Source organism: Polypterus senegalus, chromosome 11 (assembly GCF_016835505.1).
Source record: "Polypterus senegalus isolate Bchr_013 chromosome 11, ASM1683550v1, whole genome shotgun sequence".
In the NCBI taxonomy this organism is placed as follows: Eukaryota; Metazoa; Chordata; class Cladistia; order Polypteriformes; family Polypteridae; genus Polypterus; species Polypterus senegalus.
Genome location: NC_053164.1, coordinates 5,344,675 through 5,361,662, shown reverse-complemented (window position 1 = coordinate 5,361,662; position 16,988 = coordinate 5,344,675).

Genomic DNA, 16,988 nt, shown 5'->3' with positions numbered 1-16,988 from the left:
TAGAAAAAGTGTTTTCAATTCTGCATGGTATGACCAAAATGTGTGCAAATCCCCTTAAATGAAACTCTGTAATGCACACATTAATCACGATGCCTGAATTGTTTGACTTGTAATTTTAAATTGTGGAGGAGAGGGGAAGATACAAAAATATGTGTCAAATATTATAAAGGGACCGCTATACGTATATATCTTTTATACAAGAAAAAGGTCAAACTTACTGAACAAACACAATTGACATTTTAAGTTACCTGTGGTGTAACCTCAAAACGTTTCTCCCAGATAAATCAGTCCCAATAAGCAAAGCTTTATCTTCTTTGGACTTTTAAGACACCTCACAGCTGCCATAAGCATTCTTTACTAGTGGTTTCAGAAAGGTTTTCCTTGTTGATGTAAATTAGTTCAGCTGAGGTGCAATGCGTGTAATTGTATTTACCTTGTTATGTAAGACCTCAGCTCTCAGATTGCCAACATGGTTAAAAATAAAAGAAACCTTTCTAGACCAGAGCACTTTATAGCCCTCTAGTGTATTGCTCAATAAGAGGAATACATCTGAAAAAGAGCATAGCTGGCATAAAAGGGAATGTGTGGAATTCAGGGCAGGAAAATAAATACATGGCTTTAATACTTAAACATTAAAACAACTTTTAATGCACTTGTTTATTGTGAATCATATCACGAGTTAAAAAGGCCCATTAAGGTAATCTTTGGATATTCTCTTTTGAAAATGATCTTGGAAATTAAATAAATTAAAAACACTTCAGTGCTGAAGTTCAGTTCTGGAGAAATTGAAACAGAAATTATGACACAATTTTTTTTTTTTTTCCCCAGAATTTTAAGTGTGACTAATATAAACATATCAATACAAGTTAAATGTAGCAGATCAGTGATTACTGCTGCTTGATGGACGTACTGTCCTTGGTTTGAATCCTGCATTTGGTTGTTGTCCCTGTGTCGTCCTATGTCTTTGTGGGTCTTCATCCCACATCCCTAAAGGCGTGAGTGAGTCTAAGTGACAATTCTAAATTGTTCCCAGTGTGAGTGGACCCTGTGACATTGTAATGGGAACTAAAAAAATGCTTAGAAATTAAAATAAGCTAAGGAGAATTGAACAGGAGTTAAGAATTGAATCAAGTGTACTTGTTTACTGAGAAATTGTTTGTTAATCATCTTTTGTTTGTTGTACATTTGTATTATCTAGAGTTGTTATCAATGTGTATTTCAGTGTCTTTTAAGGATAATTTAAGTTTGAATTAGATAGTGTGGACACCAGGGGGTATACAGCACCCCAAACCTCGGACACAACAGACACAGAGGCCAAGTTCATCACACAGGACAAGTTTATTGAGCTGTGGGAAATGCTTTTGTCTCATTCCCTACAGTACCACAGTTCCCAAGCACAGTATAACACAGCACCCTTTTTTCTTCTCTTTCTCTTCCCTTCTCTCACCTCTACTCCTCCACCAGAAATCTTCATCTGCTTCCCCCCAACTTTGTTCTTTTACACACTTAGTAAGACTCGCTAGTTGGCACGTATTGTCATGCTTGGGTCACAAAGTTGCACAGGTTCATTCAGGGTTTTCAAGAAACAAAACCTTTTTTGAATGCAGCATAAAAAAGCATAAATAATAAAGTAGAGGATGTCTGGATGAAGAGATACAAGGTGGTGAGACACAAGGAGAGCTGCAATGCAGTCTTTTTAAATGTTTGAAACCACACGTGACATGCAGAATACCCGGCATGGCAGCAAGCAGCAGGCTAGCAGTTGATCTGCAATGTGTTCTGTGCTAAAGCACCTCATGTCTTTTAACCATGTGATATGTAATCATTATTTCAGCACTGTTATGCAAATTCAGCTGTTTATAAAATGGACTTCTTCCCTTACCATTCTGACAGACTGCTGTGATGAATGCTCCCTCTTCAATCACTTGCTTAACAGAGAAATAAATGATGCAGTGGAAAAGTTTCCTCCTGCCTGGTTTCTGACTCAAAGAGGTTTTATCAAACCTTTCCTATTACAGGATAAGTTTCTTTAATCAATGCTAGGGGTCTTTACCCCCGCTTGCTTCACTTGCCAACCCCTGTGCCTGCGCTACACGCTAGCCTCTTTGCAGCTCTGCAGCTCGCATATTTTCATGGGAATTGTTAAATATGCATAACAGAACTATTTTACATTACAGTGAGTAATTAACCATATTAAAAAAGAGTAAATCATAATAATTTGAAAGTATGTTTCATGTTGCATTAGAGTTATTTGTTGATAATATGATTTCACTTTGTTTGGCTTTGAAATTAACATGCATATACTTTTTAAACTTACACTTTTGCTTTAAAAGTTCAATAAAAACAATTTTTTGAATTACATTTTCGTCAATATCGCATTGAATTTTGATTCTGTGTTTCGACTTTCATTGTGACAACACAACGTATAACTGCCCGTGATAGGATTTGGTTTCTTTCTGTCTCTTAAATAAAATGACTTTTTCGAATGTTTGGCTCTGAAATTTGTTAAATGTCTTTGCAAAAGATATTCTAATGGGAAACTGTTAACGTTTTAATATGAATGGCATATCAAGATATCCTTTGTGTAATGTTATCCATTGAAGTACTACAATACCTTTCTTGGATACATCCTTCTTTCTACAGTAATTTGTGCGGTGGAAGACCATGTTAAGGGTTGTAGTTATTCATCGGGATATTGTAAGTTGATGTTTTCATGTTTCACACAATCACCACCAACCGTTTCAGCATAGTCTATTGATACGCATTTACGCAGTTAATTCATTTTACTTCATTGTTTCTCACTGCTAGGATTGCTCGTGTACTCATTTTTTCTGTTGTGAACATTTGATGAAATTCTTCAATAAGATTTGGACATAATATGTCTTCTTTAATTGGTAGCTTAAAGTGAAGAAAACATTAAAATTTATAAGAGCTGAGAGAGCAGAAAATGTATCTGTCAAAAGCATTCACACGAATGAGAGGTGAAATTGCTGTGTACGTGGTTGAAAATGTTTGAGAGGAGGGTGTGACTTGAAAAAATCTTCAATAAAGTCTTTTTTTTATTATAATAGAGAGATGTTCATTTCAACCAATCACTGAGCTCCCAAACCCTAGATACAACCACACCAAGACATTCCCGGGTGCAAATAAACATGTTTTACAGTCCACACCACAATGCTCAATTCACAATAATTATTTCTTCTCCTCTTCCTCCCGATTCCGACTCATCTGGAGGTGGCTGGATAGCTTCCTTTGATGTCAGACCTGGGAGTATTTCTGGGGCCAGGGCAATAGAAGCACTTCCAGGTCAAAATAAAGTAACCCAAAATAGGGAATCCTTCTCCCTGCAGCACCCCCTGGTGGTATTCAAGGATACGATACTATGAATCTGATTGACCCCTGAAGTGTGTCCATACTGACTCCAACACAAGTGGAGATCTGGCATCTATTGTACTGATGGAGGGACTGCTCTTGATAAACAGCCTCCCCCTGTCCATCAATCAATCTTCTCCCCAAACTGGAATAATAGTTCAACCCCATCCTTTTTTTTTTTTTTATTTCACCTTATACAATTTCTTCTATTAGGAATTTTTTAGTTTTCACAAACACCTTAGGGTCAGAGCGCAGGGTCAGTCATTGTACAGAATCCCTGGAGCAATTGAAGGGTAAGGACCTTGCTCAAGGGCCCAGCAGAGTAGGATCTCTTTGGGCAGTAACAGGGATTTGAACCAGCAACCTTCCAGAAACCAGTGCAGATCCTTAGCCTCAGGGCCAGCACTCCACCCTTATGAGGAAGTTATGCCTCCTCTTATGTTGTCCTTCTGTTATGGCTTCCTAGAAGGGCAATTAACTTTAACCAACTTTAACCCCAGATCGGATGCCAGTCCATCCACCATGGCACTTACAGCATACATTCTATGATGTTGTTTTTCATTTAAGTTAATTAACTTCTACTTTGTGTTTGATGTATTAAATCTGTATCCTCATATGAGATAGTCCTGTATTTAGTGTGTGGTATTTTGCCTTGAGAGTTGTCATGGTTCTCTGCATCTGGACTAGGTGAGGACAGCAGTGCAAGAATAAAGTCATTTGTATCATTATATTGCATTTCTGAGGTGGCCATGATTGTTTGGTCATCAAGCTCTGTGAAAAGGATTACTTGTGTTCCATTTTGTGTGCTATATTTACCCCATTTTTTGACACCAATTGCACACCCAATTTATCTGGAAGGGGTTTCTCTCTGAGTTGCTCTTCCTAAGATTTCTTCAATTTTTTTTCCCTACAAGGACTTTTTTTTTTTTTTTTCCAGTCTTCCTAGTGTGATTTTGGGCTATACAAGAAATACATTGTTGTTAGATAAATTGAAGGGCTAAGGGCTGAACCTCAGAAAACCCCTGATAAAAATGGTGGAATTGTATGATAGCAGGGCTAACTTCTGCTAGAATACTGTGCTGCATCCTTGGTGATGTTAACATCCTGATCATAATATGACTAAATACTCAAAATAATAAAAAGGGGTTTCAATAAATGAACAAATTATACTAATATTATTAAAACTGATGGCACATCCAAGGTTTAAATATGCCTTTCAACAGCTTCCTGTGAGACTGTAGTTCTATAATGGATTTAGCAGATAGATAGATAGATAGATAGATAGATAGATAGATAGATAGATAGATAGATAGATAGATAGATAGATAGATAGATCTGTGAAATATCAATATATATAATATATAAATTTGATATATACATCCCTCCTCAGGCGGACGTGGTGATAGCGTGTGACATCATCCATTCTGCTGTTGCTAAACTACAAACGTAGCACCCCAAGGCACTTGAGCTAATCTCTGGCGATTTTAACCATATGACACTGGACAAAATATTACCAGCCTTCTTCCAGTATGTGGATTGTAACACCGGGGGAAATAGGGCTATCGACCTACTATATGCAAACGTTAAAGACGCATACAGCGCCACCCCGCTGCCTGTGCTTGGGAAAGCAGCTCATAACCTGGTTCTGCTTCAGCCTCACTGCAAACCAAGTGTGAAGGCGCTACCTACAACCACATGATCATTCATGAAGTGGTCTCCTGAGGCAAAGCAGGCTCTGAGAGACTGGAACTACAGACTGGGATATCCTACAGGGGTCACATTGTGAGAACTTTGAGGAGGTTGTTGACTGCACTACTGACTACATCAACTTCTGTTTGAACATTGTAGTTCCAGTAAAAACAGTACACTACTATGCTAACAACAAGCCATAGATTACAAGTGACATCAAGGGGCTTTTGAACCAGAAGAAAAGGGCTTTTAAAGGCGGTGATCAGCATGAGCTCAAGCGCATGCAGAAGGAACTCTTGAGTCCAGCTCAGGGCGGCAAAGGAGCAGTACAGGAGAAAGCTGGAGCAGAAGTTGCAGAATAATAGCATGAAGGAAGTGTGGGAGGGGATGAAGATCATCACTGGCTGCAGCTCGAAGCAGGGTGCCACCATGGAGAGAGATGTGGAGAGAGCAAACCTGATCAAAAACTTCTTTAACAGGTTTGACCACCCTAACCCACTCTCACCTCAGAGTACTGCATCTTCCACCCATCCTTCTGATGGTACCAGCATAGGAGATAAATTCCCACCCACAGTTATAGCAGCGCAGGTAGGCAGAGAGCTGATGAGACTTCGTGCCAGTAAAGCAGCGGGTCCAGATGGAGTATTGCCACGACTGCTGAAGGCTTGTGCGCTGGAACTGGGGAGTCCTCTACAGCACATCTTCAACCTGAGCCTGGAACAGCAGAGAGTCCTGAGGCTTTGGAAAACATCTTGCATCACCCCAGTCCCAAAGGTATCCTGGTGAGCTGAATGACTTCCAGCCTGTTGCTGTGACATCACATGTTATGAAGACCATGGAGCAGCTGCTGCTTCACCACCTAAGGTCACAGGTCCACCATGCCCTCGACTCTCTGCAGTTCGCATACCAGGAGAAGGTGGGAATGGAGAATACCATCATCTATATGCTACACCGATCCCTCTACCACTTGGACAGAGGCAGTGGTGCTGAAAGAATTATGTTTCTGGACTTCTCTAGTGCCTTCAACACCATCCAACCTCTACTCCTTAGGGATAAGCTGACAAAGATGGGAATACCTGGTGGCATGGATCATGGACTATCTTACAGACAGACCTCAGTATGTGCGTCTCGGGAATTGCCTGTCTGACATTGTGGTCAGCAGCACAGGAGCTCAGCAGGGGACTGTACTTTCTCCGGTCCTGTTTAGCCAACATACATCGGACTTCCAATACAGCTCGGAGTCCTGCCACGTGCAAAAGTTCACTGACAACACTGCTATCGTGGGCTGCATCAGGAGTGGTCAGGAGGAGGAGTATAGGAACCTAATCAAGGACTTTGTAGAATGGTGCAACTCAAACCACTTACACCTGAACAGCAGCAAAACCAAGGAGCTGGTGGTGGATTTTAGGAGGCCCAGGCCCCTCATGGACCCTGTGATCATTAGAGGTGACTGTGAGCAGAGGGTGCAGACCTATAAATACCTGGGAGTGCAGCTGGATAAATTGGACTGGACTGCCAATACTGATGCTCTGTGCAAGAGATGACAGAGCCGACTATACTTCCTTAGAAGACTGGCATTCTTCAACATTTGCAATAAGAAGCTGCAGATGTTCTACCAGACGGTTGTGGCGAGCGTCCTCTTCTACGCGGTGGTGTGCTGGGGAGGCAGCATAAAGAAGAAGGAAGCCTCATGCCTGGACAGACTGGTGAGGAAGGCAGGCTCTATTGTAGGCACGGAGCTGGACAGTTTGACATCTGTGGCAGAGTGACGGGCACTGAGCAGGCTCCTGTCAATCATGGAGAATCCACTGCGTCCACTGAACAGGATCATCTCCAGACAGAGGAGCAGCTTCAGCGACAGACTGCTGTCACCGTCCTGCTCCACTGACAGACTGAGGAGACCCCACACTATGCGACTCTTCAATTCCACCCAGGGGGGTAAACGTTAACATTATACAAAGTTATTGTCTGTTATACTTGCCTCACACTCTCCACCTTGCATTTTTTAACTTGCACTGCATTTTTATCACTGTTTAATTAATATTGTTTTTATCAGTATGCTGCTGCTGGAGTATGTGAATTTCCACTTGGGATCAATAAAGTATCTATCTATCTATCTATCTATCTATCTATCTATCTATCTATCTATCTATCTATCTATCTATCTATCTATCTATCTATCCATAAATATCAAATGAATTTTTAGACTTTTACAAAAAATCTGTTATTACAAACAACAATAGGAATTCTCTCAAATACACAGAAGAATTTAAAATAAGAAAAAAGAAGGAAAACAATTGACATGAAGAACGATAAATGAAGCAGTGAGGTACTGCAAAGGTGTGTTGCCCAATAGAATAAAGGCGCCCCTATCATGTTTCTTAACACACACACTCCTGCTGATAAATTTATTGGCTGAAGATCTTCAGTGTTGGGATGTTGGGACCCTCAGTTTCATCTTTACTGTCTTCCTCATTATTATCTCATGTGGTTTGTGGGTGTGTCCCATTACTGAGCCTGGATATGAATATTGTAACTACTAGGGTGAGTCTCAAATCCCTTACTTCAAACACAACCACAGAGGCAACAGTCCCGGGTTCAAATAAAGTATTATTTATTACCTAGAGTAGTTTTCCACAGGTTCTTCTTCCACAATAACTACAAATACCTCCACCAAAATTCCTTGCATTTTCCCCTTTCTCCACCAGTAAGCTTTGTCCACCACCTGTTGACTTCAACTCTTGATCTATGATTCCCATGTGTCACCTTTGTCCCAGGTAGCTCTCTGCATTGTGATTTTTAGGCCAAGGACTGAGACCACAAATGGATTTGTCCAACATGTCTGTAGTGGTTTATTTCACTAACAGTGGCCATTACAGAACTTAAAAAAAAAATAAAATAAAACAAATACCTCAAATTCAATGTATATACAGGATCTCATCACCTGCCTACTCTGCAATAAAAATATATTTACATTTAAAATGAAACACAATAAGAAACTCAAAGAAATACCCTCACCTCACAGTGGGCATTGCAGGCCTGAGACTGTGCCCACACAAATAAGCCCCTTTTCCCTTAGGAATGTTCCATTTACATGGAGGAGATGTCTGTGTAAACTACCTCTCAGTTCTACTATACAGTAGCACCATTTTCTAATTAAATGAAACTTAAGAAAATATCTCTGGGCTTTTTAGTCTTTACAATTAAAATTACCACCAGTAAAAATTAAATTGAATGGATATAATTGGAAGGCTACTTCACCTCCGTTAAACATGCAGCTCTGCAGGTGTCCAAACTGGTGCTATGGCAGAAGAGCATTGCCTCCTATCTATCTGGGGGAAGACTTGTTCTTGACAGGCAGCTTCCACCAGTCAAGTTAGTATTTCTTCTTCCTGACTAAGAAAAAGAATAGGAACTATGCTGGTCGGAGTGCATATGAGTCTATGCTGCCGTTCCATTACAGTCTCCTGGCCAGTCTCCATCCTAATCAGGTTGCTACTGCATCCATTACGTCTCTCACGATGTGGAAATGGTTAAGAAAAAGAAAGAAAATTAAAATAAATTAATATAAATAATACATTATCATTGTATTAGTTGGAGAAAGCATTGTGTTTATATAACAATTTTCAATACACTCAGAGGGCTGTACATAGGGAAGGGGATCCACTTCAATCAAACTACAGCATCCACCTGGATGATATAACAGTAGTCATTTTTGCATCAGCATGCTTACCACATTTTAGGCGGTGAAGGAATGAGAGAGATGGCCAATTAGGGACAGGGGATGATTTGGGGGCCAGAATGGCCAATACGTGATGGGTAATTCAGCCAGAACACAAAAAGTCAGGACCTCTGCTTTTACGTCTCATCTAAATGACAGCACCACATTTTGCAGCACAGTGTCCCCATCACTGCACATTCAGACCACAGGGTAAGCGTCACCTGTTGGCCACACCAGCACTTTTTCCAGCAGCAATCCAAGCTTTTCCCGAGATGGTCTCCCATCCAAGTACTGGATGAGCCTGAACACGCTTAAGCTTCAGGATGATGACCTTTTCTAAACCACCGATGGTATGGCTGCTGAACTAGTAGTAATAAAAGTGGCCTTAATAGTATTTTTAGTAATAATTTTAATAATAACCTGTTATAGGCTCTTGGTATTTTGTATCCGATGCATTTACAGTGAAAGTGTCCTCGAAGCAGGATGAAAAATCAGGTAAGGTTATGTCTCTTCTTTTTTTAATTTTATGTTGACACAATAATAATATTAATTTATTTTTGCAGATGCTGTGTTATGTTACTCTTCTCTACCTCCATTGGGTGATTAACATAGGAAAGGTGCAATATTAAAATATATTTATTATTATTATTATTATTATTATTATTATTATTATTAATTATTATAGCAGAGATTTAAACATACAACTTTTATATTGCTAGCTTTTTGATGATGATTATTATTATTATTATTATAGAGATATAAACATGCAACTATTATATTGCTAGTTTTTTTATCCATCCATCCATTATCCAACCTTTTTATTACTATTATTATTATAACAGAGATATAAACATGCACATCCTAACTACAGGGTCATGGGGGTCTGCTGGAGCCAATCCCAGGGTGCAAGGCAGGAAACAAACCCCAGGCAGGGTGCCAGCCCACCACAGGGTGCACACACACACACTCACACACACCAAGCACACAATAGGGACAGTTTAGAATCATCAATGCACCTAACCTGTAGACTGTGGGAGGAAACCGGAGTACACGAAGGAAACCCACGCAGACACGGGGAGAACATGCAAACTTCAAGAAGGTCTCCTAACTGCGAGGCGGCAGCGCTACCCACTGCGCCACCATGCTGCCCAGCTTTTTTATTATTATTATTATTATTATTATAATTATTATTATTATTATTATTATAACAGAGATTTAAACACACAACTATTATATTGCTAGCTTTTTTATTATTAAATTATTATTATTATTATAGTGATATAAACATATAAGTATTATATTGCTAGGTTTTTTTTTTTAGATGAAGATTTTGTGTCATTCTTTGTGTGTATGTATGTATGTAGCATTACAATGACCCACCCTCCTGATCCAACTCTTGACCAGCTACATTCACATTTGTTAGGCTTCGACTTGAGACCCTTTCAAAAACAACACAGGCTTCGTGCTTTTAACACCTTTGCACATTTCAGTCTGCATTTCGAGCATGGAGAGTGTCGCCTATTCAAGCTGCTTCTTGGCAGTCAGCCGTGCTGAGTGCTCAGCAGTTTACCGTGTGAGCAGAGAGCCATCTTGTGGCAGGGACAAGCGCAGAGTTCTGCTAATCGTTTTCTCCCACTCTTTCATCTCTTTGTATATTTGGGTAAATTTATTGGACTGCAACCCAAAACTCCTGGGCTAAGGAGAAGAGCCAAAGTGCTAGCACTTCATTAACATGAGGGGAGATGCATGCTTTCCAAATCGGATTCTGACTCCTTTATTAAGTCATTATGCGTGCATTGTATACCTTTATACCCTTCAACTTTTGAGAATTCAAGCCAAACTCATTACTGTTTCTTTTTATAGCAAATAATAATTGAATCAGCATTATCAAGCCTCTAATTTATTAACTGGAACATTGTGACTAAATTACTTTCAAAATTGCTGTAATGAGTAGATTTTGTCTTGAGTGGCTTATCAGCCCTGGAATGCCTAAGGGTGCCAAACAGCAGCACCTTGGCAAGACGAGCGTTCATGAGGGGGCTGAGGTTAAAACATTGCTTCTTCTAGCTCAAATAGCAGTGATGTAGGCTGTGACTGTAAAGAACATTTTTGCCCTAAATTTTGAACCCCCATACATTGCATACACAAAAACGTAATCAGACCCCTCCACTTAATTGTGTTATGTTGCAGCCTTATGCTAAAGTTAGTTAAATTATTTCAACTACTACATAATTAGAGTGGTGGCACTGAGGCTAGGGATCTGTGCCGGCAATAGGAAAGATGCCGGGTCAAATCCCATAAATGCCAGAGATGCTTGAGCAAGGCCCTTAACCTGCAATTGCTTTGTCCTGGGTATGACGTTGATCTGCAACTCACAGGGAAAACTTGGGGGTTGGTGGCAGGATTGGCACTTCAGCTACCGTAAAAAACCTTACACTGTTCCAGTGTGGCACTAAGGTGGCACCCGCTGTACTTGGCTCCCAATCCAGGTCGTTCATTGTGTGGTGGATGCAGTAATGTGCTATCAGTGCATGCTCCCAGCCTCAGGCAACACTCAATACCCCAGAATGACAAAGCAAAAGCAAAATTTTAGAAATTGATTAAAAATCTCCATCCATCCATCCATTCTCTTCCGCTTATCCGAGGTCGGGTCGCGGGGGCAGCAGCTTAAGCAGAGAGGCCCAGACTTCCCTCTCCCCGGCCACTTCTTCCAGCTCTTCCGGGAGAATCCCAAGGCGTTCCCAGGCTAGCCGGGAGACATAGTCCCTCCAGCGTGTCCTGGGTCTTCCCCGGGGCCTCCTCCCAGTTGGACGTGCCCGGAACACCTCACCAGGGAGGCGTCCAGGAGGCATCCTGATCAGATGCCCGAGCCACCTCATCTGACTCCTCTCGATGCGGAGGAGCAGCGGCTCTACTCTGAGCCCCTCCCGGATGACTGAGCTTCTCACCCTATCTTTAAGGGAAAGCCCAGACACCCTGCGGAGGAAACTCATTTCAGCCGCTTGTATTCGCGATCTCGTTCTTTCTGTCACTACCCATAGCTCATGACCATAGGTGAGGGTAGGAAGGTAGATCGACTGGTAAATTGAGAGCTTTGCCTTACGGCTCAGCTCCTTTTTCACCACGACAGACCGATGCAGAGCCCGCATCACTGCGGACGCTGAACCGATCCGCCTGTCGATCTCACGCTCCATTCTTCCCTCACTCGTGAACAAGACCCCGAGATACTTGAACTCCTCCACTTGGGGCAGGATCTCTCCCCCAACCCTGAGAGGGCACTCCACCCTTTTCCGGCTGAGGACCATACTCTCGGATTTGGAGGTGCTGATTCTCATCCCAGCCGCTTCACACCCAGCTGCGAACCGATCCAGAGAGAGCTGAAGATCACGGCCTGATGAAGCAAAAAATCTAAATCTGAAATATCAGATTGATACAATCATTCAATCCCTTTACTCAGTACAGACGTGGACAAATTGGTTGGTCCCCTTCCAGTTCATTGAACAACTGCTGTCTGCCTCTTGAAAAGTGATGGCATGAAAAGCGATTGTCCACCGTGTACCTGCATGCCTTTGATTTGTCATTGAGTAAAGCAAAGCAAGTGTGCAAAGAGGGCAAGTATGGCTGGATTATGTGAATTTCCCCTAGGGATTAATAAAGTATCTATCTATCTATCTATCTATCTATCTATCTATCTATCTATCTATCTATCTATCTATCTATCTATCTATCTATCTATCTATCTATCTTATTCTACAAAAATCTTCTAAAATGCCCTGGAGACATTTGTTAGTACCCTCTAGAAAAGGGATTTGAGTGATTTTTCAAACTAATGGTTTTCTTTAATTTGTATCACCCAGAAAAGTCACCATTCCCCTGTTTGGTATCATTGTGTGTCCTGCACTGAACATGGACGAGAGAAAACAAAGGAGAGAATAATCTGAGGAGTTCAGAAACAAAATAATGGACAAGCATGTTAAAGGCGAAGGCTAGAAGACCATTATCTCCAAGCAGCTTGATGTGACAAAAATTGCAAATATTATGAAAAAGTTGTGGAGCCGACCCGGACACAGACAGGCGGACATGTTGTTCATCAAACCACCACACGTTTTATTTACAAACTATTTACAAATATGGTCACTCAGACCCAGTCAATTGTGCACAAAACACCCCAAACACAGTCCTGGCCACAAATGCCTTCTCTTCGGGCCGCCTCCACACTCTCCTCGTGCCTCATCCTACTTCCACCCGACTCTAGCCTCGAATGAAGGGAGACGGCCCCTTTTATACATGACCCGGATGAGCTCCAGGTGCTTCCGACACTCCCCCGTTGGCCACGCCCCAGAGTGGCGGAAGTGCCGGCTGTTCTCCCGGCAGCTCACCGGGTATCCTCCTTATTCTTTCCCCCAGCACTTCCTGGTGTTTGGGCGGATGTGCTGAGGTAACAGGTCCCCAAGGCATTGGGGTGCCTCCTGGTTGTGACCACGAGCCCCTACAGGGTGGGGCTTCCATGCCCTCAACCCGTGGTCCCCAGAGAAACCAGGAAGGCGGCCCCCACGTGATCCAGGGTGGGCCTTCACCCTCTTCCATTCCCTCATGGCGTCCCAACCGGGTCGTTGCCCCTGGCATCCCTGACAAAGTTTAAGGTCCAGGGGGTTGAAGCCAACCTCCCTGGATACAGCCATAACAAGAATATCAACCCCAGAATGGGCAGAATGATAGTGAGAATGGTAGACAAAAAGCCAAGGAGAACTTCCAAAGAGGTACAAGCTGAACTCCAAGGTCCATCAGTGTCTGATGAGACCATCTGTTGCTTTTTGAGTGACAGTGAGGTCAGTGGAAGGAAACCCAGGAGGACTTCACTGTTGAAAGAAAGGCTAGAATTTGTAAAACAAGCCACAATGACTCTGGGAGAATGTCCTTTAAACAGATGAAACAAAGCTGGAGCATTTTGACAAGTCACATCAGCTCTATGTCTACAGAAGAGAAAGCGTTCAAAGTAAAGGGCACAAGATCGACTTGAAACATGGAGGAGGCTCAGTTATGTTTTAAGACAGCTTTTCTGGGCTTGACATGGGGTGCTTTGGGTTTATACAGGCATTAATGAAATCTGAAGACGGTCAAGACATTCTGGAGCGAAATGTCCTGCTTAGTGTCCGAAATCTCTGTCTCAGTCACAGGCCATGGATCCTCCATCAGTGTGACGAGCCAAAACACACAGCTAAAAGCTCAGAAGAATGGCTGAGAACAAAACATTGGACTATTCTAAAGTGGCCTTCTATGAGCCTTGAATCCCATCAAACATCTATGGAAAGAAGTGACACATGCCATCTGAAGAAGACCCTTTCAAACCTGACATCATTAGAGCAGCTTGCTCATGACGAGTGGGCCAAACGACCCTCACACAAGTACAGAAGCGTCATGAAAAGCTCCAGGAATCGCTTGTTTGAAGTGATTTCAAACTCTAAAGGTCATGCAAAAAGCATTAGGTTAAGGGTCCCATCATTTGTGTCCATACCATTTTCATTTGTGTTATTATTTGCAATATTCTTTTGAATCAAAACTCCAAGGCAAAGACTGATTTTCTTTAAATGCAGCATAAACAACAAAGGCTGCCAAGTACTTTTTTTCAGTTTCAAGGTATTTCAGAGACAATTATGGCTTCTTTGTTTTTCGTGGAGGAGTACCAACACATTTCACCACATTTGAAGGGCCTTTCGTAGTGATTACAGCCTGGAGTCTTCTTGGATTTGACATGGCAAGCTTCACACACCAAAATTTGAAGATTTTCTGCCATTCCTCAATGCAGATCCTCTCAAGCTTGTTCAGGGTGGGCTGCTTTCTTCAGGTCTCTCCAGCGATGTTCTTTGGCTGGGACACTCAATGACATTCCTAGATTTGTCACTAGGCCACTCCTGTGATTCATTAGCTTTGTGCTTAGTGTCATTGTTCTGTTGTGAACCTTCAGCACAATCGTTGATCCAGAGTGCTCAGGAGTAGGGTTTCATTCACAATATCTCTGTAGTTTGCTCCATTTCAGCTTTCCCTTAACCCCATGTCTAGTCACCCAGTTACTGCCATTGGAAAACAATCCACCGGCATGATGATGCCACCACCATGCTTCACCAGTGGAATGGTATTGAGTATGTATTGAGGGGTGACTGGTCTCCTCCAGACATGTTGTTCATCTTTTTATTCATTAGACCATACAAATTTGTTTCCTGTGGCCTGAGACTCACAGCTTTTTTGCATGGTTGCCAAGTGTCTTTTACTGAGAAGAGGGCTCTGTGAGGCCACTCCGTCATTAAAGCCCACATCAGAAGTTGCAGTGATGGTTGTACTTCTCAGAGTTTCTCTCATCCCCAAACAGGTTCTCTGGAGAAAGAGTGACTATCAGGGTTTGTAAGTTAAATTATGGGGTGAAGATTTTTACTTACAGCTGGAAGGGCTGTGACCCACTTGATCTTAATGCAGAAATGACAATGACATTTTTTGACAAAGATTTCAATCTGATGTCGTTACTTTTGTATTTTTTTTTTCTTTTTGGCTCTAAACTTTTTTTTCCCTTCTCCCTTACAATCTCTAATTTCCTTTTAAAACCCTGATGGTCTGCCTTTTATAACTTGGCAGAACAAGTAGGTTATTGAAAGCTTATGTTGATTTAATGAGAGGGAATCATTCAGCATCAGATGAAGGTTCTTCTGGCAAGAGGATGACATCATAAAGATAATACACAGAAAAAAGATCACCAGAAGAGAAGCAAAAAAATCCCCTAATAGAACAGCAGGATCAGTGAATGACTTGACTGATGAAAGAAAAAAAATTAAGGTAAATTTACTTGAATGGCATGGAATTCAAATGAATGAAAAGAAAGTGCATAAAGATGACAAAGAACAGCTAATATTCAGAGACGTTATTGAAGAGCTCACACCGGCTTTTCTTGTTTACCTGACCTCAGGTAGAAAGCAATGAGAATGTTCTTCTGTAAAAGTGCTTCTTCTGAGTTAAATAAAGACCATATTATAGAATACATGAATACATCAAAGCAAAAGTTTGCTAGGATTGCAGCTACTTAGTGTTTGCTCTCCAGTTTCTGCTGTGAGAGCTTTGCTTCCGTATTTAGTGCTAATGTGGGAACACTTATGAAACTTGATTTAACGTGAAGATTGAAAAAGTATTGGAAAGTTTTCCTTCATACTCTGAACCACAGATATGTGGAATGGATAATGTCAGGCTGACAGGGAAACACTGGTGACCTTTGACTCTGGACTTGAAGATATCTTGTTAAAGTTATATAAGTAGGGACTGACAAGCTAATTTCAACTAAATTACCTCAACACGATTCAGTCAAGTTCTTTCCTGATGGGCTTTGGACTCCAAGTTGGGTGCGTCTGGTCTCCTTAACTGTTCATAAATCTCAAAGTCATGTCAGGTATTAACATAAGGAATCTAAGCATATTATCTCTGCTCTTTCAAGGATGGTTACACACAGTATAATCAGGCGAGAATCAGAGTGAGTGTGGTATAGCAGGTCCATGGCTTTGAATGAATAGCCAGTTTTTAAAATAATTCCATTTGGCCGAGTCAGTTTCCATGGGCGCACACATGCAGCCACAGGGAGTTGGTGAGGTAACTGGTGCGAGACGTACCTGCACACAAGGGTGCGATCTTTCTCAAATGCTTCATCAGCTTCCTGCAGTGCATGATTGACCCGCTGCGCCACTGAGCCATATAAGTACGGGCTGGCATAGGAGATCAAGAGGGGAAGAAAAACGAACGGAAGAGAGATGCATAGAGCAGATGTTAATGGACAGAAGGAAAGACAGGAGTTGGAGTAAACCCAGCGCTTATTTAGGAAGAAGCAGGTGGACGGGGATGGTGCCTCAGGAGGAGGCATTGGGATCACTCCTGCTGAGCATACCGGAGCAGGAGTGACCACTGCACTCCAGGATGTGTTCTCGCCAGGTGAAGCCTGGATTGGCAGTGGTGGGAGGATGTCACACTTTTGCCTGGGGGAGCTAGGATTGGCAGCGATTGGAGTGGGAGCAGGGTCCGGTGGCATATCACAGAATGCTATGGATCGGACGGGGGGACCCGGGCCAGTTATAAGGGATGTCTGTTCCTGTTGGTGTACGTCTCTCCGTGCTGCAAGGCCTAGGAAGGATAAGTGGGAGAGGCATCGGTTTGAAGAGAGAATTATTTTTATTAA